This window comes from Anser brachyrhynchus (genome assembly GCF_964034855.1).
Source record: "Anser brachyrhynchus genome assembly, chromosome: 21".
Lineage (NCBI taxonomy): Eukaryota > Metazoa > Chordata > Aves > Anseriformes > Anatidae > Anser > Anser brachyrhynchus.
Window position 1 is genome coordinate 5,411,342 of NC_137714.1, and position 23,794 is coordinate 5,435,135.

At 45.4% G+C, this 23,794-nt stretch overlaps 1 protein-coding gene across 4 annotated transcripts in view; it reads left to right on the forward strand.

Annotated features, from left to right (window-relative positions):
- Nucleotides 1-23,794, forward strand: part of RERE (arginine-glutamic acid dipeptide repeats) — a 232,806-nt gene that overhangs the window by 34,901 nt on the left and 174,111 nt on the right. Inside the window, exons 1-2 of one of the 4 annotated variants that reach the window (XM_080563754.1) lie at nt 14,556-14,746; nt 15,102-15,238. The exons of 1 other annotated variant lie outside the window; for it this stretch is intronic. The gene's annotated coding sequence lies outside the window, so the exon portion shown is untranslated. Of the gene's footprint in view, nt 1-14,555; nt 14,747-15,101; nt 15,239-23,794 lie in introns of those variants that run through there. 2 more of the 4 variants (XM_080563755.1, XM_080563756.1) reach the window with 2 other exon arrangements.

The window sequence follows — 23,794 nt, forward strand, 5'->3', positions numbered from 1 at the left end:
AAGTTTCAGGTAAGAAACTCATGTTCGGAAGTATACACCCTTCTATGAATTCTTCAGTGCTTTGGGGCATCAAAATTAGTAGCTCCTGTCATTATGTATTTTTGGTAAAAGGCTTATCTGGATGGAAAAAGCCATGCCTCTTTAAGTGATGAAAAGTGAGTCCTAAAAACAGTTGTTCTCCAGGATTGATTTATGCTTAAGGTAATTCTAAGAGCTAACCACATCAAATAGTTGACTTATTGGAATTTGTACTGAAAGGGGCATGCGTTAGGCTGTGTTCCTTTGTAAGACACTTCTCTTTTTGTTAAGTTTTTTTGTGCCTGTCAGTAGATAAGATGTGTTTGTCTGCAAACATGAACAATTATTTAGATGAGCTATAGAAATGCAGGAAACAAATATGCAAGTGACATGAAAAATTCAACATTGTTTTAGTAAAGTATGTTGGTAGCTTTCATTAATATGAATTATGTTGTTGATAGGAATTTTGTTATGACATGAATATAGAATTTATTCTGGGCTGTGCATATGTGGATGGGGGAGACGTTTCTGTTGTTTTAAAAACACACAAAACCCCAAACCAACCCCCAACACACCACAACTTTGTTCCCACAACAGTGGGGCAGGAAATAAAAGAAGGGAGGTGCTAACTCCAACCTAAGAAAAAACCTTGGTTAAGCTTTTCCTGGTCTGTGACAGGCTTCCCAATGACGAAATTGACTTGAGTACAGCACAGTGCAGTTCTTAGCTTTGCCAGTCCTTTTCCCTATCCGTTGAATTTTCATGGTAGAAAAAATTGTCAGAAGTGGAAGTAGTCGCAAGCCCTCTGGTAGAGGAAGGCATCTCTGGGAGCTGGGCTGGGCAGGCTGTTGCGACGTGGTGGTCCTCTATACACTGAGTAGTTCAGAGGGGGAGTTTGAGAGGGGCATTTGGAAATGAGACGTGTCAGCTGGGATGATTTTGGAGTTTGGTTAGCACTAGAAGGCTTTGTAACACTGGTCTCTGCTTTATGCATCCCAAGCATTCTCCTGGGTGTTGGTATTCCAGAGGAAAAGTAACGGCTTTTGCTGGGGAGAAAAGGCTTAATCCAAACACCAGTAATGGGTGGAAGACGAGGTACAAGCGTATGTGCATACTGAGCGAGAAGCTTCGCTGCTCGGTGTCTGTTGTTGAGCAATATTTAGACCAGAAGCTCTTCTAAACGCTCGTTACAAGGAAAACTGTAAAATTTTACAGGCTGAGCGTCCTTCCAGTGGACATTGTACTCTTCAAAAAGATTTCCTGTGTGTTGTAAAAGCACCACTCTTTCATAACTGAACTTTCTCCGAGTTTAATTTATGTCTTATTGCCAAACGGCAGAAGGTGGTTGATAATTGTGTTAATGAGAAGTGTCAGTGTGCACAGCTCAGCCCAGTGATGGTTTGGGTTTCTGAGCGTCTTTCTGAGCTCTGTAAGAGGCATCCAGACCTCAGCATCCCTGCGCATCGCTGTGTTCGCTGCTGTCTGTATCCGCTGGTTAGATCGGGGCATGTTTCAAACCTATTGACGTTTGGCTCTGGCTTTCTAGTGAGCAGAAAGGAGTCTTTATTTCCTCTTCATCCAGTTTCATTTAAATTCTTTCTGCTTCAGACCCACCTCACAGTGCATACAGCTTGTGGGTATGTCAGATGTATTTTCATGGGAATGGGAAAACTTGTAAGTGAAGTTATGGCTTAAAAACAAAGCCACGTGCATGCCTGGTGACATAAAAACAATTGAAGGGATGTATTGCCTCTGGGAAAGGGGTGGAATTATTGTGGGGGTTAAACGACGGCACGGAGGTATAATATTGAACAAGAGCAGACTGAATAATGCCCACAGAACTACTAAAAACCTGCTCAAAGGTGACAAAACAATTTCAAAAGGTCGTTCAGAATTGCAAAAAGTGCTGGATGCAATGAGACACCCTCTGTCCGTGCTCCTTCGCTCACCTCCCTTCCACCTGGAGCGGTGGTGGATATCTAAGTGATGTATACACTTTAGGTAAGTTCAGTAAATAGTGCGTGTCCCATGACATCTGAAAAAATGGTTCTGTGTTTAATGGCTGTTATCAGCCGTTGTGTAAAAAAAAAAAAAAAAATTAAAAAAAGAAATCATACTAATTTTTAGAAACCCGTGGTTAGTCATTGGGGTGTGAATTCCGGGAGCTAATGAGGATGGTGTTGGTGACTTGCTGTCACTAAGGAGGAGCCGACTCCAGAGGGCGCTCGGAATCAGCAGTGCTCTCCGTCCTTCCAACGTGCCAAGACCACATTTCACTGAAAAAAGCAATAAAAGTCGCCGTGCTTCCCTTTTGTCTTTCTCCGCACCACCGCGTGACATCTCGGCGTGCTGGAAGCGTGAGTATTGGCTTGGGCTGGAGACTCAGAGAGGCCGATGCATCTGAATTGCTCAGCTCTGGGGGATTCCTCCTCGAGGCTTCCAAGGCACAGTGAGCTCCAGCATCCTGCCCATCGCTGTCGTGCTGGCTTAAATCATTGGGATGTTTGAAGTAGCTTTTCAGGCCTTTATAGAGCATAAATAAAAGGATGGATGGTTCCAACTTGACGGCGTTTTTTTCCCTGCCTTGGACAGGAGGTAAAATACTGCATTTTTGCCTCAAGATATTCAAAAAGCAAGAAGAGGTGGTTTGACCTGCTGTGATTTTTTAATACTCCTTTTTAACAACTAATAATAACTGGTAATAAAACATGTAATGTGCAAATCCCACACTGAGATATCATGTAGGGATTTTTTTCTGCTGTTTATAACTGCCCGTGTAATATTTTTTTTCTTTCCATAGTCCTGCAATCCTTCCCGAAACAATTCAGTAACTGTTCTTGGGAGGTTGCTTCCTACCTGAAGCTTGCAAAGCCTGAAGTTGTGAAAGTGAATGCCCTTAGTTGTAGGGCAGCAGCTTCCATCTCAATTTCCTTTCGGTTTTGGCAGTTGCTGAGGAATGTATATCCACGGGCCCGCTGTACGTGACTGAGGCCAAGTATTGGAAGCGCTGTGGCATTTCAGGGAGAATCTGTGTTGCTATTCTCAGTTACGGCTCTGACTTTTAGAGTAACTTCCTAAATTAAAAGCTGAGCTCCTGAGAAGTATTTTAAAAACTGAAAACATAATGTTGGCAATAATTACATAATACAGCATATACTTCCAAGTAGCAGGTAGCTTTTCAGCAGATCTTCTCTGAGCATTTTCCTCTAATAACTAAGTATATGTATGAATCACTCTAATTTCAGGTCTTATATCAGGTTGTAGTTCAGGTTCTTGGCTGGAGAATATTTACATTGCAAATGTGCTGTCTGTTCTGATTGTTTTCCCTTTGTTGCTGTGTGACAAGAACGATGTGTTTCTCTTGCTCCTTAACAGGAAGTCTTGATAGCTTGGAATTAGGGAGCGAGGTGGTTGGCCATCCTGTATTTTCACGTTCTGAGTGTGCTTCACCTGTTTCCTATGGAAAAGAAAAAATGGCTCCCCTGAATATACATTCAGGTATACAAAACTGGTAATTTTGCTTCCAACTTGTGTGGTTATGAGCATAGTAATTGTTTCAGGCTGATGGAAGATTAAAACTTGTCTCCCATGTCAGTTATTAAATGTGGGAATAGCTGCGGGCTGTGGAATAAAATATTTGATTTACAGTGCAACTCTGTGAAAGGCTGTAATGCAAGAACTGTTTAGGTTTGTTTGGTATAAAAGCTTCATTTAAGAGGAGAAGAAAAAGCAGCCTACTAGAGCGTTTCTGGTTGTGATTTCTATTTTAGTAGGCTGAAGCCCAACGTGGTGATTTGTGTGGTATAATGATGGTAATTCAGAACTGGAAGACGAGCCGTCTGTAATTTTGAGCCTTTCTAAGTGTTACAGCTCCTTATCAGCAGAGCTAACAGGAGCTGAAGAGTCTGTAATGCGGGGAGCTTTCCTTCCTTCTCAAGTGCTAAGGTTAAAGTTATTATAAGCATGTTTGTTAGCTTTTGTTGGTATAGAAGAGTGCTTTGGACACTTGCATGTTGTTGCCGGGGATGTATTTTTCTAGTTAACGTGGTGAGCAGTTGCTTAATTTGCAAAGCTGTTACTTCTCTTGATCCTGACTATAGTAAAAATCAATGTGCTCTCTGCAGTCTGAACTAATAGGAATCAAACTCATTGAAGCATGAAAATGGTTTAATCAACAGAGAGCAATCTTAAAGGTTACTTTAAAAAGAGAAAAAGGAAGAAAAAAGAAAAACCGCCACCACCCAAGCTCAGAAACTAAAGAGTAAAGCACGGCACGTCATGCCGTAAGGTAGATTAATGGAAGGAAGACTGAAAAAGGTTTAATTTGAAATAGTGATACTCTTAGGAGCTACTGGATTTCCAAGTCTTTTTAACAACCCCATCCAGCTGCTTATTATCTCTGGTCTTTGAATAAACTGACAAAACTGAGAAATAACTATCGGTTTCTTGGTGCCATGAAAGGCACTCGGTGAGTTCATTCCAGGGCCTGAGTCCAACAGGACACTCAGGCTTGCTCTTGACCTCATTTAAATAAGCAGGCATCAGTGAACAAAACCAATCTATGGCATATCTGGTTATTGGTATCCCAAAGTACAGATTTTATTGAGAAGGAAGAAGCAAGGGGGAAGAGGAACAGCGTTAAGTGACAACAGTGTTTTGTCGTCCACTCCTCCGGAAAAAAATCCGGATAGTGTTGGGGGTGGAATTTAAAATGTTCTGCTTTTGCTGTCTTGTGACCCTGTAAATCGGGTAATGGACGAAGCAGCTATTCCTACACACCTGTAAGGGGAGGCTAGGGAGTAAACTTGCATTTTGCTTTCTTGAAATTGCCTTCGCTGTTAATATTTAACCACTACTAACAACTGTGCTTTACCACTGAGACTGCAAATAGAGGCTCAGATTGTAGCATAGCTCTCTGGTTCCCTCTCCTCTAAACTTTACTTGATGGTTTTCTTCTCGCTTCTGACAATTCCCTGTTGAATACACTTTCCAGCCATGCCTCGTGCTGCTGTACACTGGCATCCTCGTGGAAATGAAACAGCAGCGTGACCCTTTTCACACGTGGCTTGAGCGCTTTCACGCTGGAACGATGACTGGAGGTTATAAAGAGGGAAGGGATGGATAACCGGGTGCGTGTTCTGCTTAATGATTCTTTAGGGAAACTGAAATAGCAAGTGTAACCTTTAAATTATGTTTTCACATCTTGATATGCCACCTTTGGCACATTCAGATCTTAAAGTAAAGAAATAAAGTTTATTTCATGAGGAAGTTGCCTGCCAAGCTTTAATGCCAGTTGTCTTAATGGATTATTAATGAACTCGTGAGGTGTACGTGTATCCTTGTTACTGATAAAACACTAGCATTAAAATTCAGCAGTCCCTATCGCTACCCTAATCAAAGGCTAGATATTATGTTCAGAAGAGAATGAAATTATAGCTCAGAGGCCAAAGAAAGAACACCTTTGACATGCGATACGTGATATGTTAGAGGACCTGCCTGTGCTCCTCTGGATTTTCGTGTGCTTTCACGCTTTTTTTGTTGCTCTTTAGTTCGTGTCGGGATGAATTGAGTTGTTAGCTGGAGTGGAAACCACGTATTTTAACTTCCAGTGGTGTTGCTTACATTCATGCCCTGTTTTTTCTTTGTGCTTGCAGTTGGGCTGCTGTCAGCACTCAAGGGGAAAACTGAAGGCTTAAAATTTACAACTGCAAAATCAAGTCTGGACGTGGTCTTTGTGGCTTACTTGAATTTGCAGCGTTTCGGTGTTTGGTTTCAAATACCATTTGTTTTAGGAGTCTGACACTAGGTGGCATGCTGCAGCTTGACCATGCTGGTGATGAGCTGATTAAAAAAAAAAATGGTCCTGGATTACTTCTGGGCCCTTTTTGTTGAAGGTTTCTTATGTTTCTATGCAGTGGCTCTAAAGCCGCTTATTTATTGTTACATGGGAAGCCCGCCTCGCATCACGTGAAACTCTTGCATTCCTTTTGTCCAGAAACATTAGCTGGTCATGTAAATTCAATGTAGAACATGTAAATATTTTCTTAAGTGAATGTTTGTTTTTTGGAAGTGTCCTTTGATAGGTACATATGCGTGTGTTTCAGTTAGGGTTTGATTTGCGATCTGCATGCAGTTGATTTCATCAAAGCTGTCATTTTTGGAACACAATTTGGAGGGGGAGGGAAGGGTACTTTGATGTTTGCAGTTTTCTGCAAGTACTTTGAAGAAATTATGTAGATAGCTCTCACTTACATCTGTCTTACCAACTTGCCTTGAAATTATTTGTTTGCCCAAGTCTCGGGATTACGTCTTCCAAGTTTTTTAGTCTTGGCTTCTGTGATGTCTTTCCATGCTGTATGAAGAGACCCCAAAATAGGAGACCTGGGATGCCTCTTCTGTTAAACTCTTTGTTAATTCTGGGCCATTGAAAGCACAGCAGCAGGGAAAAGCTGGCATGTTGCCTTGAGAGCCTTCCTTGAAATGAGGCTGATGTGGGTGTTTCTGGAGGAGCTGCCCTGCACAGGAAAAACCAAGGGTGCCAGGGGGGCCACGACCGGTGTGCTTTTGCTTGAAGGAAGTTCAAGTCAGAATCCAGTCATGTGAATGGGATTTTTTAAGCCCTTGTGTGATTTGTGTTAAATCCTGGTAGGAAAACGTGCCTTGTTTTGACAAGTAGCCCAGAACTGATTTACATTAAAATTTCCAGCAGGCTCTGTTATTTTCAGCGGAGGGTGTTTAACAAGTTAGTGTAAAGCGTGCTTAACTCGTTGCCACCTCTTCATCTATGGTATGGGAAATATTGTGAGAATAATTTTGAAAGGCCCTTTCGGCTGTTAATTGGCTGATAAAGGCTATCAAAAAATCTGCTGCTCCGCTTTGTTCGCTTGAAGCCTCTGTGTAGGTGGCTGAAGGCTGCTGCGGGAGAGGTGTTCCTCCTTCAGCTAATCCCGCTCTGTTTGAAAAACAAATCAAAACGAGCTGAGTGCGGCAAGCTGCTTATTGAATTTGCGTGCCGTAAGGCAGCTCATGTTCCTCTCTAAGCAGTACGGCTTTAAATTGGTCTTTATCAAGTCTTGCAAAGCGGAGGGAGACCTTTCTCAGTGGGACAAAAGGTCTCATTTCCTAGGATAGCAAACGGTCACGTGGAGAAGATGGACACGTGCTAACACTGGGTTGCAGTTCTTACCCCAGTAATAATTTTTTAATGCTCGTAGCAAGTGGATGGGCATGTGGTTGGGAAAAGAATTGATTTTCAACCAAAATAATATTGCTTCCTATGAGACAGAAGTTGTCTTCGTTTGCTCTTGTAAATGAGTACGTAAAGGAAATAGAAAAGGGGAATAAACTCAGTCCCTTCTCATCATTCTATGTTACGGGGGATTTTGGAGGGGCGCGGTGCCTGGATGAGTTCCCTACTTGGTATCTTCTCCCATAGGTTTGGGAAATCAAGTGTTTCTTCTCCATCTAATGGAGCTGGAGTCGTGTGGTTCCAAACTGCTAACATATTTTCAAGATTATAGTAGAAACTTCCTGTTTTTAGAGCTTATCTGACCGTCTGGAGGGAAAGATTATTATAGCTATGGTCACATCCTGTGGTTATTGTCACTTAGAGAGGGGGAAAAAAAGGCCTATTGAATTTTCTGAAGCTTTTGAATGTGAAAGTGATTATTATACAAAAAACGTTGAGAGCTGTAGTCACGTTTTCTATCTCCACTGTGACTTCAACAAAAGACCGTAAATCCACAGCAAACTTTACGTGTCGGTTAGCTCAGTGTCTGCTGTACTTGGGGTGTTGAGAAAATCTCTTGGTAAAGAATCTGTCTTATTCTGGAGAGATTGTAAAGGAAGCATTTGGCAGTCATTTCCTTTAGCTCGTGAGTATAAGCATGCTTTATATTATAATAGTTTAAACATACCACAGCCTGTTGATAGAGGTATCAAATTTTCCATTCCCAAAGTTACTTTTAGTTGAAACTGGAGGGAAGAACGGGCAAGCTTCCATTGTTTTACAACTGCTTTGATAGAGTTGAAAAAGATGTTTGCTTACTTCTTCCTTCCCTGCTTTTCTTTAGCCTCACAGCCCCCACCACGGGTTTTTGTATAAAAAACAGCACTACTTCTACCTACTGAGGGTTTTATTTTCTTTGGTTTTACATACAGCTGAGAATAAATGTTTTCCTGCTTTGTTGATCCATTTCTTAAATTTTCATATATGTTAATTTTTCCTTTTACATACGGCCCTTTCTTGACAAAAACCTTTTGTTCTCGTTATTTTAAGATATCCTCTAAACTACATTGTATATCACTTTGTAGTTAAATTCAAGGAGTTGCTGAACAGGTTGATGTATTGCTGTATGTGTACTGCAAGCTGGCAGATGCTATTGGCATTAGCTTTAATATTCTTGGTTTACCTTACGTTAGTCTGTAACTTGGAGTTTTTCAGGACAGGGATTTTCTGCACCCCTCCTCTCCCCTAACGAAAAAAAGAAAGAATTATTGGTTATAAAGAATAAGAGAAAACAGAGTAGAGAAAAAATACTGGAAAAAGTGATTTCTGTGATTAGCAGACACGCTCCTTTTCTGCTTAACTTTCTGCCTTGCCTGGTTTGTTTCGATTTCCTGATGTGAAAGCCGTAGCCGGGTTTCAAGTTACTTGTCTCGCTGCTCGCTCCTTAGTAGCGTGGTCGCAGTATCCCAGCTGAACTTATTACGTTTTGTACTTACATACTTATCTAAGTACATAAAAGCTTTTATTGTAAACATCCTGCCAAGTCGCTGGGTTCCTCAGCTTGTTCATCCATATGACCTTTTTTCATTTTTCACTCGGCTCTTCCCAAAGCAAGCATGCCGTCCTGCTGGAATTTCCTCCTCTCGGAGGTGCAGCTCCTTTGGAGCGCCGTCCTTGAGTTAAGCTTCAACTGTAAAGAGAAAACGCTGTCCCCCTCCTCTGCCTCGTCCTCGTCTTCGTTTTCTCTCTTCGTTAGGCACGTGGAAGCCACAGAATCAGGAGGGACAAGACTCCACAGCCCCTCTGGGGGCCTGTACAGTGAAGCAGTGTTCCCTGCTGTTTGGGGGGAGCCTCCTGTGCTCCAGCATGCGCCCGTTGCCTCTTTGTACCTTCCCTTCAGGTATTTATAGGCACTGATGACACTGCCCTGAGCCGTCTCCTCAGGCTCAGCAGCCCCCCATCTCTCTCTGATGGTCCTGAACCAGACCCAGCGCTCCAGGTGCGGACCCGGCGGTGCTGAGCCGAGGGAAGGATCCGCTCTCCACCTGCTGTCTGGCTTCCAGCGTTGATGTAGCTGGTGAACTGAGTCCTCAGCATTTGAAAGGGGAGAATAGGGAGGAGGGCACGGGCTGACACTGTTGTGATCACTCACTTAATTGTGTGGAGACTTGAGATCGCAAAGAGCTCCTAGTGGGCTCCACAACAACTGTTTATTTTTAGTTTTTTCCTCGACACTTCTTCAGCTAGGCCTTTCTGTAAAATGCTGAGATTTCCAGCATGTGAAATTGCTTTAGCAGTCTTCACAGCTCCCTGGGGGAGCAACTTTTGTTTTCTCTCTTCCCCACTGTGACAGAAATGCTGCATGCATCCAAGATGGTGTATAAAAATAACCGAGCAGATTTTTTTCAGGCGTGCAGAATGGAGTTATGCAGGACTTTCTGTATGTCCTTGAAGTCTCTATCACCATTCTGCTGCTGAGGTGATGCACTGACTGTACCAACAGTAATTTTTTGGCTGCCTCACAGATTCTGGATGTGCTGAGAAAGAACCCGAGGCGACTTGTGATTTTTGCCTAATAACAAGCAGTAAGTACTGCCAGTGCGCGGGTTTTGAGGGCTAATTTATTTCTTGTTCTTCAGAGGATTTTGTCTGCGCTTGTGCTTTGCTCTTGACATCAAGAGAATTGTGGCCCGAAGGTGTCACCTGGTTCCGGGCACCCTGTCTGGGGTGCAGAAGGGGACGGATGATGCGGTTGCTGGTGACAGTTACAGCAAGGGCAGTACTGGAATTCTGGGGGCCGGGCGTTGGGGTGGTTGGAGGGGTTGGAGTTGGGGTTGGGGTTCCTCAGCCCTCGCTGTGCTTGGGGGGTCCTCCTCCAGAGCGTTGAGGTCGGGTTGGATTTTGACACTGACTTGTAAGGGCTTGAGATGTGACTTGAGGTCATATGAAATATGAATCTGAATGCTACGTAAGTACGGAAAAGAAATCCTGATTGTTGAACCATAAAACACGTGATAGAGAAGCCGTTCGCTTCAGCGGGATCCAGGTTAGATGCTGCATACCTACAGGCTTAAAGCACAACCTACAAAAAAACCCTCCTGAACGCTCGGAAGTTCCATGGCCCATAAAGAGTACAGATTCCGTTTGGGGGATTTAGAAGAGGCAAAAAAAAGATTGATCCAAATTTCAGCAGTTACACAGCAAATTAAAATAATTCTTCATCTTCTGGTTTGTTAGGACTATCGCATGCTGTGTATGTAAACTTGTGGGAGAGGAAGTGGGCAAGACTCTAATTGTGTTTAACTCGGCTGAGTTTACATTCTCCTTAGGCTTGGATTACAGAATGAAATGCCCTTTTGATGATGTTGAAGCAATAGTAATATTACACTGAATTTCCTCTTAGAGATGGCTTTTCGGGAGTGCGGGAGAGTGCCCCCATCTAATTGAGGAACGAGCTGTAGCTGAATCAGAGCTGGGGCACGAAGGTGCTTAGGACTTGATCGATGTTTCCTGTGGGGTGTTCAGGTGTACTCACAGGCCTCGGGAGTTTAAATTGTCTGCTTCAGGCTGCTTATTTCCATGAGGTGCCATTGCTGTCTTGGCTGGGAATAAATGCACTGTCAGTGGCAGTCTGGAAACTTTTGATGAGGACTGGAATTAGTGACAGAAAAGCGAAGCGGAGCTGTGACGCTATGAAGCTGTTAGCTGGTTCTCCTTGAACCTATTCCCTTCCTCTTCTCCCCACCCCATTGCCAAATCCGGAGGGAGAGCCTGATTTCCATGAGAACAGTGTTAAATCCCCTTTTAAAAATAGGTTCGGCTTAGCAGGGGTTTAATGTGTTACACTTCCCAGCTTAGGCAGGCAATGCTATATTAGCTTTTAGAAAGCACTTGTCATAATCACGTCTGCATGTGTTCTTAAAAGTGAATTTAAGGCATTTTACGTCTTGGCTATGGTTTGTGCAAGGCGGGCAGTGTGCTTGAGTCTGCTTTGGCAGAAGTTAACCGGGTGGTAACTCTGAGCTGCTCTCAAGTGTTTGTGCGACGGGACCTCTTTGTCTTGGTTGTCTTAAAAAATAAGAAATAAATTGCCTGTTTAATCTGTCTAATCTCATTAAGTCTGTTTACAGTCAGCCTGTACTTCCAGTGTATACATATCTGGTAGACCTCGGTCTGCTCCTTCGTCGCAGTTTGTCTCGTGGGTGAAATATTTGTGTGCTTAATGGCTGATCCTGTTGGAGGAAGCGGAGAACGCTGCTGGTGGATAGATCTGTGGCTTGGAGGGAGTTATATCAGCGTACTAGTCTTCAGCTTAGTGTATCTGTGTGTGACAGTCTTCAGATTTGGTAGAACTTGTGAGAAGCTATGAGCGATTGCGCTGCGGGTGGCATGTCTAGAAAGCAGCACACTTTGCAGCCCTTTGAGGATGCGCTGTCACTTCTCGGTGCTCAATCTTTCTTAAGCTGACGTGCGTAGGTACGGTGTACAAAGCGTTAGGTTGTTCACGGGAAGCACTGAAACAGCAAACTGCAAGTTAATGGGTGCTTCCCAGCTCTTTGCGTAAGGAGAGGTGTGTGTGGGTGTGTGTGTGTGTACGTGCTTTTAAGCAGTGTCAAGAGTTACTGACAGCGAGTCAAAACCTTATTTTTTTCCACACTTTCAGCTTTTATCGTTGATTATCCTCACCTCCAGGTGCCCTGTGTAACTAGTGCCTGTAATGGACTTAATGGCAACTCCTGGGCCACATGTCGAGGCCCATGGCATACGGAGCTCCTCCGATTGCACATCGCCTGTCTCCTCTCATTACCTGCTCACCGTGGCAGTGAGAAACACGGGCTGGAGCTGCCATGCTCGGTGTGTGCCCCGATAACCAGCACAAGCCAAGCGCGATGTGCTGCTAGCACTTGTTCCAAAGCTGCCTTTGGGTGAAGCTCCGATCGAGCCCGCTCTAGGTCTTTGTGTGACTAGCTGGGATGGTTTTTGTGTGAGTAGTTGGGACGGGTTGTGTGCGCACCTAACTCGGGGCTCGTCCCTTTCTCAGACATGTGTGCTATTAGCGCTGATGATAAAAGAAATGCTTTTGTGAGTTTATAATGCTGTGACTAGCAAAGGTGTATTTAATGACCAAGAAAAGAGTTTCATCTTTTATAATCCATTTTCAAAAGGAAAGATGAAAAGTCTCTGTTGCAAAATGGAGCTGGAGGCTGCGCTCAGTGCATGGGTTTTTTTGAATTTAACTCTGTGAAACGGGGGCAGATCTACATATCTCACAGGAAAGCCAATTAGTGAACTTTGAGTTGCTTCTGATGTCAGTGATTGAATGCCGGAGCTGTTGTGTTCATTCAAGGATCTCAGATGTGCTGTACAAAACCAGGTGGGACCTCAGATAGCTGCACTGCCACCTACCACGCTGCCAAACCCTGACGTTGGTTTGCCCTGGCTTTGCGAGGCAGCGTCTGAGGCTCGAATCCAGTCCTGCTGTGCTCAGACTGCTGGATGTTATTGCACTTTGCACTGTTGAACAACTTTAATTGTAATGGGATATAAAAAAATTCTACAGATTCATATTTCTTTAATTTGAGTGCACTTTACCAAAATACACTGACTTCTAGGATTAGCAGTTCGAAGTGGCAGGGAACTCTGTCCTAAAGTGATAACGTGTTTTTGAACAAATCCCATCAAACGGTATTTTTTTTAAATACATGGAACTTGGCCTGAATGAACTTACTGCTGGAAAGCTCTTGGAAGTCATTGGAAGTAAATACTTCCTCAAATGCACACTGGAGCAGTAAGTTCCTTTCCATGGCTTGCCAGATGTCAGGCCATATTTGATTAGAAAATTGAAGTGAGGATAAATGCAGTGGTTGCTTTGTGCTGACTTGAGGATTGAATTTCAGCTCTGGCAGGTTTGGAGCTATCACACAGCTACTTGGTTATGAGGCTTATTTTGAAGCCGCTCGCCTTTCCAGCACAGGCTCCAGCTGAGAAGCTGTTGTACAATGGATATTGCGGGAGCAGAGCTCGTGCTGCACACCATTTTCAATTTGTATCGATCATAGCAGTCTTGCAAGGTGGCAAGGGCATTAGAATTAATCAGCTACTTGTGCTTCAGCTGTGTTAGTGGTTTTAGGTAGCAATTTCCAGAAAGTACAGCATAATTTTGAAGCTGGACCTTTGTCTCCTGAAGGACTCCTTGTACAAAACAGGAGGCATACCTATGGATAAAGGGAGGGGAAACACGCAGCTACAAATAACAAACAGCATCAGGAAAAAAATCACTTAGCAGACAGTACTTGAGGGTGTTGCTCAAATTAAGTGGTTCTGTGAACCTTGGTTCTCCCTTTCTGTAAGTTAAAATACTACTGCGGGACTGGGAAGTGGATGCGCTCGGCAGGGCAGCAGCGTGCCCTGGTTCATTCATTACCCTCAGGTAATAAATCACATCGATGGCTTGTTTTGCGTTTTACTCCGCGATGGAAATAGCAAAGCTTTGCTCTAAACCGGGGCTGGTGCTACCAGCCGAAAGGCTCCTTGGTGTCGTTCAGGCAGCCTCCACATCCGCGGGCAGACACGCGGCTAGAGGTAAATACCCGTTATTTAAAAAAAAAAATAATAAAATATGGCCGATTAAGTACAATTAAAAGGAAGAGGTTTTGCTGAGCAGACGAATTCCTCTTGCTGCTGGGGAGCGGGGAGGGCTGGAGGGAGGAAGGCTCCTCAGGAAAACGGCTCGCTGCTCCAGCAAACCTGTGTGAGGGGGGCCTGGGCGAGGCACCTCTGCTTGTTGGGGGACCCCTCTGGACACCCCCCCCAGACCCCCACTTTGTCCCCTCCCAGACCTCCACTACACTCTCCTACTCCCCCTTAGACCCCCGCTGTACCCCCTATGCCCCCCCAGACCCCTCCTACAACCTCCTAGGCCCCCCTAGCCCCCTCCAGACCCCCACTACAGCCTCTTATGCCCCCTAATTCCCCTTAGACCGTCACCTCAGGCTCCCCCCTGACCCTCTTAGGCTCCCTCCTGACACCCCTACACCTCCTTAGACCCCTACTACACCCCCTAGCTCCTCCTAGACCCCCCTTAGGCCTCCTCCTAGCCCCCCATTACCCCCCTCAGCCCCCTCTACCCCCCATCCCCTCGCTTCCCCCGGCTCCCTGCCGCCTCCTCCATCCCCGGGGCCCCGCCGGGTGGCCTCGGGCCGGGCTCCGCGCCGGGTTTTCCCCCGCTCCGCCTGCCGGGGCCGTGCCCGCCTCCTGCTGCCGCCGCCGAGCGGGGGCCGGGCCCGGTGGCGGCGGCGGCAGCGCCGTGAGGGGGCGGCTGAGGGAAGGAAGGGGGGGACCCGGCGGGGGGCCCGGGGGGCGCCGCTCCTCGCTCCGAGCCCCGGCCCCGCAGCTGGGCGGCGAGGAGGAGGGGGCCTCCTTTTGTTCGCCAGCTGCGGCTGCTCCTCGCTGCCTCCTCCTCCTCCTCCTCCTCTTCTTCGTCTCGACCCCGCCGCTGAGGTGAGTGAGGGACTGGGGGCGGCTGCTCCCCGAGTGCTGCTCGGGGGGGGTTCGCCCAGCTCACGTCCTCGCTGCCAGCACCTGGCGCGAGAGCTGGCCCCTGCTCCTGGTCTCCTTTCCCTCTTGGTAGTTCTCATGGGGGTTTCGGTGCTTTTGTTGTTACGGGTTTGGGATTTGGGGGTGTTTTCTTGCCTGCTCCAGAAAAAGTTGCACCAAGTCGGTAGGTGAGGCTGGCCTGAAGAGTTGGGGATGCGTTCGGACACAGGGCAGCTCTCCATAGCAAACACTTTGCTTCTGTGCCCTAAATATAAACAGGCTAAACAGCTGTACTGCGCTTAATTTTTACTTTGAGCAGACGCGGTAAGAAGATAAAGAATCACATTTGGCTCATCTGGACAGACAGCTCACCCCACGGAGTGCCTGCCCATCACCGAGGGCTTCAGCGCAGGCTGTGACTTCTCCACCGGCGCTTTGAGGTGCTGCGAGGCCACGGTGGGTACCCTGCGTGGCAGCGGCCGGTCCCGCTCTGCGTGGCTGGGTTCGGGCTCCTCTGGAGACCCATCGACCTCCTCCCGGCCTCCTTTACGTGTCTGGAAGCGCCGCCGGGCGAGGAGAAGCTCAAAATCAGTGTTCGGCGTGAAAAAGAGGAAAGTTGAGAAGAGAAAGGCGGCGTGGTGTAGCCTGAAACGTTCCGTGCTCCACCAGTATGGTTCTTCTGGGAACTCCAAGTTGAAAGTAAACAGGATTTAAAGCCCTACAGACAGAGGAACACTATTCCAATGTAAAGCCATTAATCTGCAGGCAATTAGTTCCAGACGCGCAACCAACTCTGCATTTTTGTCAGTTTTTGTTCTTACAGGCGATTGCATTTTTGAGTACTTATAGTGCCTAGTAAATATCACAAGACAGACATTTTAGATGCTTAACAGCAAGTTGAGAATTGTGTGGGAGCAGCGTTTAAATGCTTTTATTTGTTTTTCCAACCCAGTAATTTAGTAGTGTTTAAGCTATTTTTATAAAGATCTCTGGGAGCAGTGAAAGGTGGTTTTGAGTGTGGAGCACTTGAGCGCTTGTTGTGCTCTGGCAGGCTGGTGCTTGGCAGGCACTTCTCCAAGTGCTATTTTATCTGGCTGCAGGATAGAATGGACTAGGATTACACCATTTTTCCCCCCCTGTGGCTGTTTGAAAGTGATGCATCAGCGAGCGGTGGTCAATAGCGTATTTCAGGACTTAAACCGTGTGTATTCTCCCGAAGCAGGTTTCCAGAGAAAGGCAGTTAAGATTTTGTCTTGTTTTGCGGTCAGGATTTATGAATTGAGGCGAGGACTGACGTAATCTATCCTACCGCTTCCTTTGTGTGTTTTATAGTTGATAGTGCTTTGTTTTACTTAAAATAGCCCCGGCTGTTTCTCAAGTGCTTTCTATCTCCTTTGTGCTGTGGCCTTTGCTAGAAGCTGGCAACTTGTTCAAGTTGTGTGTGATTGTGCCTCCGTGAGGAAATGGTTCCTTCGCTTTGTCACTGAGGTTCAGGGAATTGCTTGTATGTTAAGTGGATGAGCCTTTAATTTTAATTACCATAATGCTGTACACAGCTGTTCTGTCAGAAAGCGGTGCCTGTCGGCAGTTTTACTACAGGTTGCAGAGTCTCTTGGTGCATCTCCCAACCCCTCTTTGGCTTTCTTTTATTTATGTAGCTGTGACGAGATGGGGCTTTTGTTTCCTGATGAGAGTGGGTAATAGCTCATCTGTGAGAGGGCTTTTGTTTTGATTTTGCATGTGAGGAAAGGAAAACAAGCTATTTATTATTAAACTGATGCTAAGCCTCCTTGTGGTTAGGTAGTGTGACCTTCCTCAGCCCATCGCGTGGCCAGGGGCAGTGCTGACGGTCATCTCGCAGGGCCAGCGTGGGCTTCTTGGGGTTTGTACTGTGAGTTGCTGCCATGGGGAGTGACCTCCACGGAGGTGAAGCACTTAAAGGGTTGCTGTGCTCTCCATCTGGAAAAAAAAACAGTAGAAACAAAGCCAGTCCCCTTTGGCACCTGAGATTAGTCTCCTACTGCTGCAGCTTAGACCTCTGCAGATTGTGGAGTTACCCTGGCTCTGACTGCAAATCCAGGCTGACGCACAGCCTGTAGTCCAGCCAGCCGGTGTTGATGGCCTAGATGAGCTGCTTAGGTTAGATGTGGTTGAGGTTTATGGGTACAAAAAGCCCTGTTCGAGTAACTTTGTTTCATCTTGGTCACAGGGTGCTGCAGCTTTTTAGGAGAGGTCTCTTTCAGAGATCTGATGTTTGGCTCAGTAAAAAGCAGGGAGCTTTATGGGTTTGCCCCTGGATGTTAGGTTAGAGTGTGTGAGCTGAGCAGTCCTGGTTCTGGGACTTTGAGCAGGTACAGAGAAGTTGTGCTAATGCTCTGTTTGCTGAATGAGGAGTAAAATCAGCCTGTAAAACACTGAAAACCAGTAGTTCTGATGTTTGTTGGTACACACTGCCACTGTACACCTGACATCCACTCGCTGGTTTCAAAACACCAAAACAATAATGAAGACAGAGGGTGCAGAAATAAATACCGTGTTGAGATGATCATCATGCATTCAGTGCTGTTTTCCCCTAAGGGGTTTTCAAATTAAGGATATTCCTTTGCAGCATAAGCCCAGCCTCTGACAGCCGAGTGGATTAAAACACGATGGCTGGAGTTGTTACAGTCCCAGCTGTTGGCCTTATTTCTCTGGTGGTCATCGTTATGCTCAGCCCCCCAGAAGGATTATCTAGATTGTAAGTGGGACGTGGTTTTGACCCACCATGGTTTGGTTAAGTAATAATTCTAGTTGAGTTGAATACACTCTGCAGAAAGCAGAAGCAGCTCAGGAGGGAAGGTACAAGTGCACCAGGCAATTCTCTTTTAGGTGTGTGAGGGTTGCAGGGACTTGGCTTCCTTGGCTCCTAGCGAGGAGCTCCAGAGGAGCAGGTAGAACTGGCACCGCCGCCTCTGCGTTAGGGAGCAGAAACTGCGTACAACCGGTGGGGTAAGGCTCAGATCGGTAAATGACTGTAGGAACATTGAATTGCCCTTTTTTTCATTTAAAGTGTAAATAAGAGATGCTATCATAATCACTGTTCCTAAATTAGAAGGCTTCCCGATAATGTGATGTGAATCTCTAATGTTCAGTTGCATGGATCTGCTTCATGTAGTCCATCTTTGCCTGCAGAGCATGGCGTGTGGCTCTGCAAGTGTTTGCTCCAAGGGGCAGCGAGAGCGGCTCTGGTGCATGAACAGAAGTTGTGTGGGTCCCTGATTCCACATCACACTGGGTTGCACACAGCACGTGGTGCAGTGAAGATGCCCAAACTGAGCTGGATAGGCCTCTTCTCAGGGTAATTTATCAGCCACTGCTAAAGAAAGCAACAGCCCACATCGGTGTAATACACTGAATTAGGTAATAGAGGAGTAGGACCCATGAAAAACTTCTTATAAGCTAGTTAGCTCTGTTTATGAAAAGTGTCGTGAAACATCTTGAAAAGGATCAAAGGGAAATGTGTTTTTTATACTTCAACTTTCCTAACAAAGGTGAAATCCTTTCCAGAAGAAAGGACAAAAATAATATTTATTCCAAAGTTAGCCTGGGGTGGTGGTTTGAGTTGTGACCTTTGGATGCAAAGTGAGAACAAATAGCGGTGAAAAATGTAAATGATTAAAACAAGCTGGCCTTCTTTAGGAAATGGTTTTGGTCAAGTTTTGCCAAGAAAAGGCTGTAGTGATAGGATAAACACTCGGCTACTGGAATAAATAATATTTGATTGCGATGTGTAAGTTTTCTTATAACCACGTGGTTTTTGTGTGGTGGTGGGTTTGCAGTTCTGGCTTTCCCTGATGTTAGCAAAAGCATGAAATTAACGGTGGCTGTGAAGGCAGTGCTGACAGCGGAGCTGTACGCTTGCTCTTGGGGAAGTAACAGCAAATTTTGAAAGAGAGTTGGCTTGATTGGGTAATAGCAAGTGTGGAATAGCAAACCTGGAATGCAGTAATATTTGTTCCTAGTTAAATATATGCAGGTTTTCTAGTTAGTCGTATTTTAAAATAACTTCACTGAAAAGCTGTTTGATAGGTAAACCTTTCATTAAACCCACCCAAACTTGGCATAGCTGCACTGTTGCATCTGTAGTACCAGTTCTGTACACGTAATGCGTTTTTTCTTAGGTGCTGATTTGAATTTTCTCAGAACATTCAAAACCGAAGATGCTTTGGTTTTGGCAATGTTTTCTTTGTGAACTTGCTTGTTTAGAGAGATCAAAATGATCTGCTTTTGAGATAAAGCTGAGATTCTGTTAATAGGCAGTAACTGTTTCTGCAGCCTCTGGGGTCTGACAAACTTCTGTTCTGTGTATACGGTTAAAATTTCAAGCCTTTCATGGTGGGAATGTCAGGTTTTGTGCATGTGCTAATCTTGTTTCAGGAGGTCAGGGCCTCTGTGTTTTGATAGTTGTTGGGAACTGGCGAAAGTGCAGAGTGTAGCCATTGCACTGGATGTTTTAATCCATAGTTCTGTCATTCCTCATCCATCTAGGTAGTAAAAAGCAGTAAAATGTTCAGAAATGTAACACTGGCAGTGTAGCTCTAGGTTCTCTCCTTCCTGACTGTGGACGTTTCAGTCTCCTAATCTTATCGTCTGCAAAATTAATCTATTTACCTCGGGCAGAGCCGATCTGTTACTTCCGCTGACCTTGGGAGGTTCACAGCCTTTTGCTCCTGCCAGCTTCCCTCCCTGGGGTGCGTGGCTTGGGAAGGCACCCGGCGGGGAGGAGGTGTTTAAACCCGAGCACGGGTTGGAGCCGGGAGCTCGGCTCATTGCATCTTTCCGTGTCGTGCAGTTTCTGGGGTTTAGTCAGTGGCTGGTGACTAAAAGTGGCCTCAGCAGGTGGTTCAATTGCAAGATGATATGGAAATGACTGAGCCAGAGCACGACTCGGTTCAGCTCGGGCAGTTGGAAGAAAAAAAAGCCTCCATCCTTATGGGATGTGGTAACAGCCCCCTGTAGAATTGGCTTTTCGCAGGCACTCAAAACATAGTGTATTTGCTCAGTTTCCTATTGAAATCTAACAAAGGAGCCAAAAATCAGATTTCCCTTTCCTGATAATAAAGCTATTCCTTCGAGATCAGAGCTGGGAATGGATTTTTTTGCTGCAGCAGTTGCTGCTTATTAACGGAATGCTCCCAGGTAATCTCGTATGCTGGCTTGGCGGAGCGGGTGTGAGGAGGAACACGTCGAACCCGCGTGCTTAATATTCGAGTATTGTAATTGACTTCAAGCTGGAGACCCAGCCTGTTTGTAGTTAAGACTGATATAAAAGAGTTAAGAGCAGCCCAAGGTTATTAGATCATTTGGAAACTGATTACCCTTTCACAGTGTAATAAAGTAATTATGAATAGTGTATGAAAATTGGTTGCAGTCTGTTTCAACATTATGACTGCCTGTCTTTAAAAGGAATTGCATTGTCCTCTTTTGTGTTGTTCTTATAATTTACATATTCAAAGCACGTTAGATATTTGTCACTTCCAGCTGTAAATGCTAAATAGCATTTAAAAAAACAAATTATGCCATCTGTTTGTGTAGGTTTCTGTGAGGTTTCTCAGTTCTTGATAATATTTCACCTTGGGTCTGTTCTCTTTACAGTAGTACGTGCCGCTGTTGCTAAGGGAATACGAAGCGCGTCCTGGTCGGAATTGAAAGAGGCCTTTCATGCATGGAGCTGGTGGGTGCGACCGAGCAGAGCTCCGGCAGCTGGTGGTGGGGCATTGCCCTGCAGCCCCGACCTAGGGAGAGGTGGGGGTTGGAAGGAAGCCTTTGTGATGCTCTGTTTTTGATTTAGATAGCCCGTGATCAAATGCTCCCATATCAAGCTGAATTTTTCAGATTTTTTAAAACGTAGCCTAATGTGATTTGTGTGCAAATGAAACTGGCAGCTTTGAGCAATAGAATTTATGACTAAAATATTGTTAATGTTGAAATAGGCAGAGCTGTGATCTCTAAGGCACAGCTAGGAATGACTTACCATGGGATTGCGTGTGTTGCCTGTGCACCTTTTACCAGTCCCCTCTTTGCCAGGGGGCCGGTTCAGCTCCTGGTGGGGCTGCTGCTGATTTCCTGGCATCTAACAGCACGCCCTGAGTACTGGCACCGCTTGGGGTTGTCTTCCCTGAGGGTGGTAACGAGGGTGGGCAGGTGCTAGTGGTAATCTGCACTGTGTCCCCCTGTCTGCTGATCCAGAGCCTGTGTCTGGGGGCCAGGAGGATGTGCAGTTTCCCCTAAAAAGATGTGTGACCTCTGCGGGGTTGGTAAAAGCAGTCCTGGTGGGTTTTAAAACATGGAGACAGCGCTGTAAATCGGAACAGTGCAGGGATGTATGTTTAGTTTACCGAGTTTGACTTTTTTTTTTCCAAATGCTGCTGTATAAAGTTATACTTTGTCATAATGTTTTATGGAATCCATGCTTAGGGCTGAGTGGTTTCCTTCTGAAGACATGCTGTGGTATCTGAGATGCCAGAGGTGAAGGAACAAGATAGTTATATTTATGCTCGTGTGGGAATTCAGCAGCGGATTAGAATTTCAAGAGCACTACAACACTTCTGACAGCAGAACCTTTGCTCGGTACTTATCTCTCTGCTCATTTCAATAGAGGGAGTTGTTGGGGACAACTTACAAACGCTGTCTGTCAGGTTAATGAAATCCTGAGGCCGTTTTCCTCTCCATGCGACCTGTGCAGCGCTGTGGGGCGATTTGGTGCTGACCTCAGGTTCCTGGGCACTGCGGTGGTCACGGGAGCATCCTGCTGGATCTCAGCATCATGCAGGTGCCGCAGCGTGTCCAAAACGGTGCACAAGGGCTCTCTGATAGCACAGCGCCATGGCTTTAAGCTAAATTGATATCTTAGGCTTCAGTTGCATGCTTTTATTGAAGTTGAAAAATGGAGTCCTTACCGGGCTGCTTCAGAACACTTCAGCTGGCAGCTGAATAACTGAAGAGCACGCCGGACACAAGGCTACCTTTTTGTGTGCTCTTACATCTTTATGAAGGTTCCTGAAGACTGCTGATGCGGCTGAAATACCCCTTGAAAATATTAAACGTGAGATTCTGCGATGTGGTTTGTGCATTGCTGTCACGGATATCTGAGTTCAAGGGGCCTCCAACCAGGCCAGGCATGCTTCATAACCACTGGTGTCATTTGCTTCAAAACCGAATTTGTAATGCACTCTGTGTGTTTGAAATGTGCCAGTAGCTCCAGATTGGTTTGAGTATCTTCCGTGGAAGTTCTGCAGTATGTTATCTGCTTTTCTTCAGTAGATAAACAAGCGATCGAGTCCTGTGTGGATAGATGATGGGTAAGAAGAACTTTCCCCATGGTTATCTTGTTTAAAACCTTTTCCTGTCTCTTACGGCCTAAATTGTGCATGTGATTTCTTCAGTTGATTTTTATATCGGAACATAGGTCTCAATATGCGAGGAAAACAGTTTTGTCTGGAATTTATAGTGTTTTTCCCTCTCTTAGTTCTTGCTTTGTTTTTTTTTGTTTTGTTTTGGGAGAGAGTACATGGTTTTGTTTTCCCCAAAAGGCCAGTCCTTTCTGGAGCTTTTAAAACTCTGAACAGCATGAATTAAGTTATACCTTAACAGTTACCTTAAGTTATACCATTAAGTTATACCCATCCAGGAAGTAAAGAAGAAAGAGAAGTATGCACGGCGCCACTGTAAAATCCTGAAAAGGTTTTCACTTCCCCCCTTGGGTGAGGGCTTGATGAACGTCCTTCTGTAGGAGTTTCTCTTGCTCTTTCTTGGCCTATCAGTGCATTCAATGCTAAAATGCTGTCCACAAAAACTCGTTTCAGATTCTTTATTCAGAATAGGTGCAGAAGAGCTCTTGAAATGCCTGCTAGTACCAGGACTCATTCTGATTCACGGGCCAGACGATAATTCAGTGCGTGTTGGGAGCTAGTTGGCAGGTAATAAATCTCACCTAAGCTGTATTTGTTATCCCCTGGGAGAGGCTGCAGGAGTGCTGGAGAAAACAGGCTGATCCCCGAGGTGCTGGATGGATTTAATTGGGTCCCAATTGCTGGCGCTTGGTGCGACTGCTTCTGCAGTGTTCTGTAAGTGTGGCTCTGAAGCCAGCTCCTGGCTAGGTCGGTGTTGCAGGAGAGCACTTTGGGATGTGGAAGATGGTTTCTGAGCTCCTGCTTGTCGGGCTGCTGGCTGCTCAACGGCACTGAGTGATGGAAGCTTCAGAGGTGCAAGTCCCCCATGGTCACAAATAAAACTTGGTTTTGTAACGTTTGTAATAAATACCGTGATTTGGGAACCAAGGACGGTACAGCAAAGCATCACCAAGTTTTTGTTTGGAAGAACAAGGAGAATATGGTGCTCCTGGTTTGTTACTGTGGAATAAAGAAGGTCTAAAAAAGCATGCCCTGGTCACAGATGGATTAAACACTGCTGTGAGCAGCTTAGGGCGCTCTGCACAGCCTAGCGTCCTGTCCAGCACAGGCTGCAGATGGACAGTTTGTAACCTGATGTTTTGGAGCTGTTAATGGCGTCTAACCTTAAAACTTCACCCTGAAAATAGAGTTGGGAATTTCATACCTCTTCGTTTGGAGGGGAAAAAAACAACCTCTATTTTGCAAGTGTTTTCGGTATGATGCATGGCTTGTGTGGTCTTAATTTACATGTCATGGGGTGTTAGCATATAATTATGGAGTTTTTTTAATTTTCACATCCTCGTTCTTCTCTTTCAGTGTTTCTGGACTCTTATTTTCGTGAGACTGTTGTTCAGTACGCGAAGGATGAGTACCTCCAGATTTAGGGAGGGTGTTATCTGCCGTCTCCCGACTGCTGGTGGTGGCAAATGATGAGATGTGGTGGTAATGTAATGTGAACGAGGCCAACAAATTCTTGTGTGGCTTAATAAGGGTTTGCTTCAGTTATTCTACACTTAATGGTTTATGGTCTAATTTTGCAAATCACTGTGCTCAGCAGCTTACAAGATCAGACCTAAATACA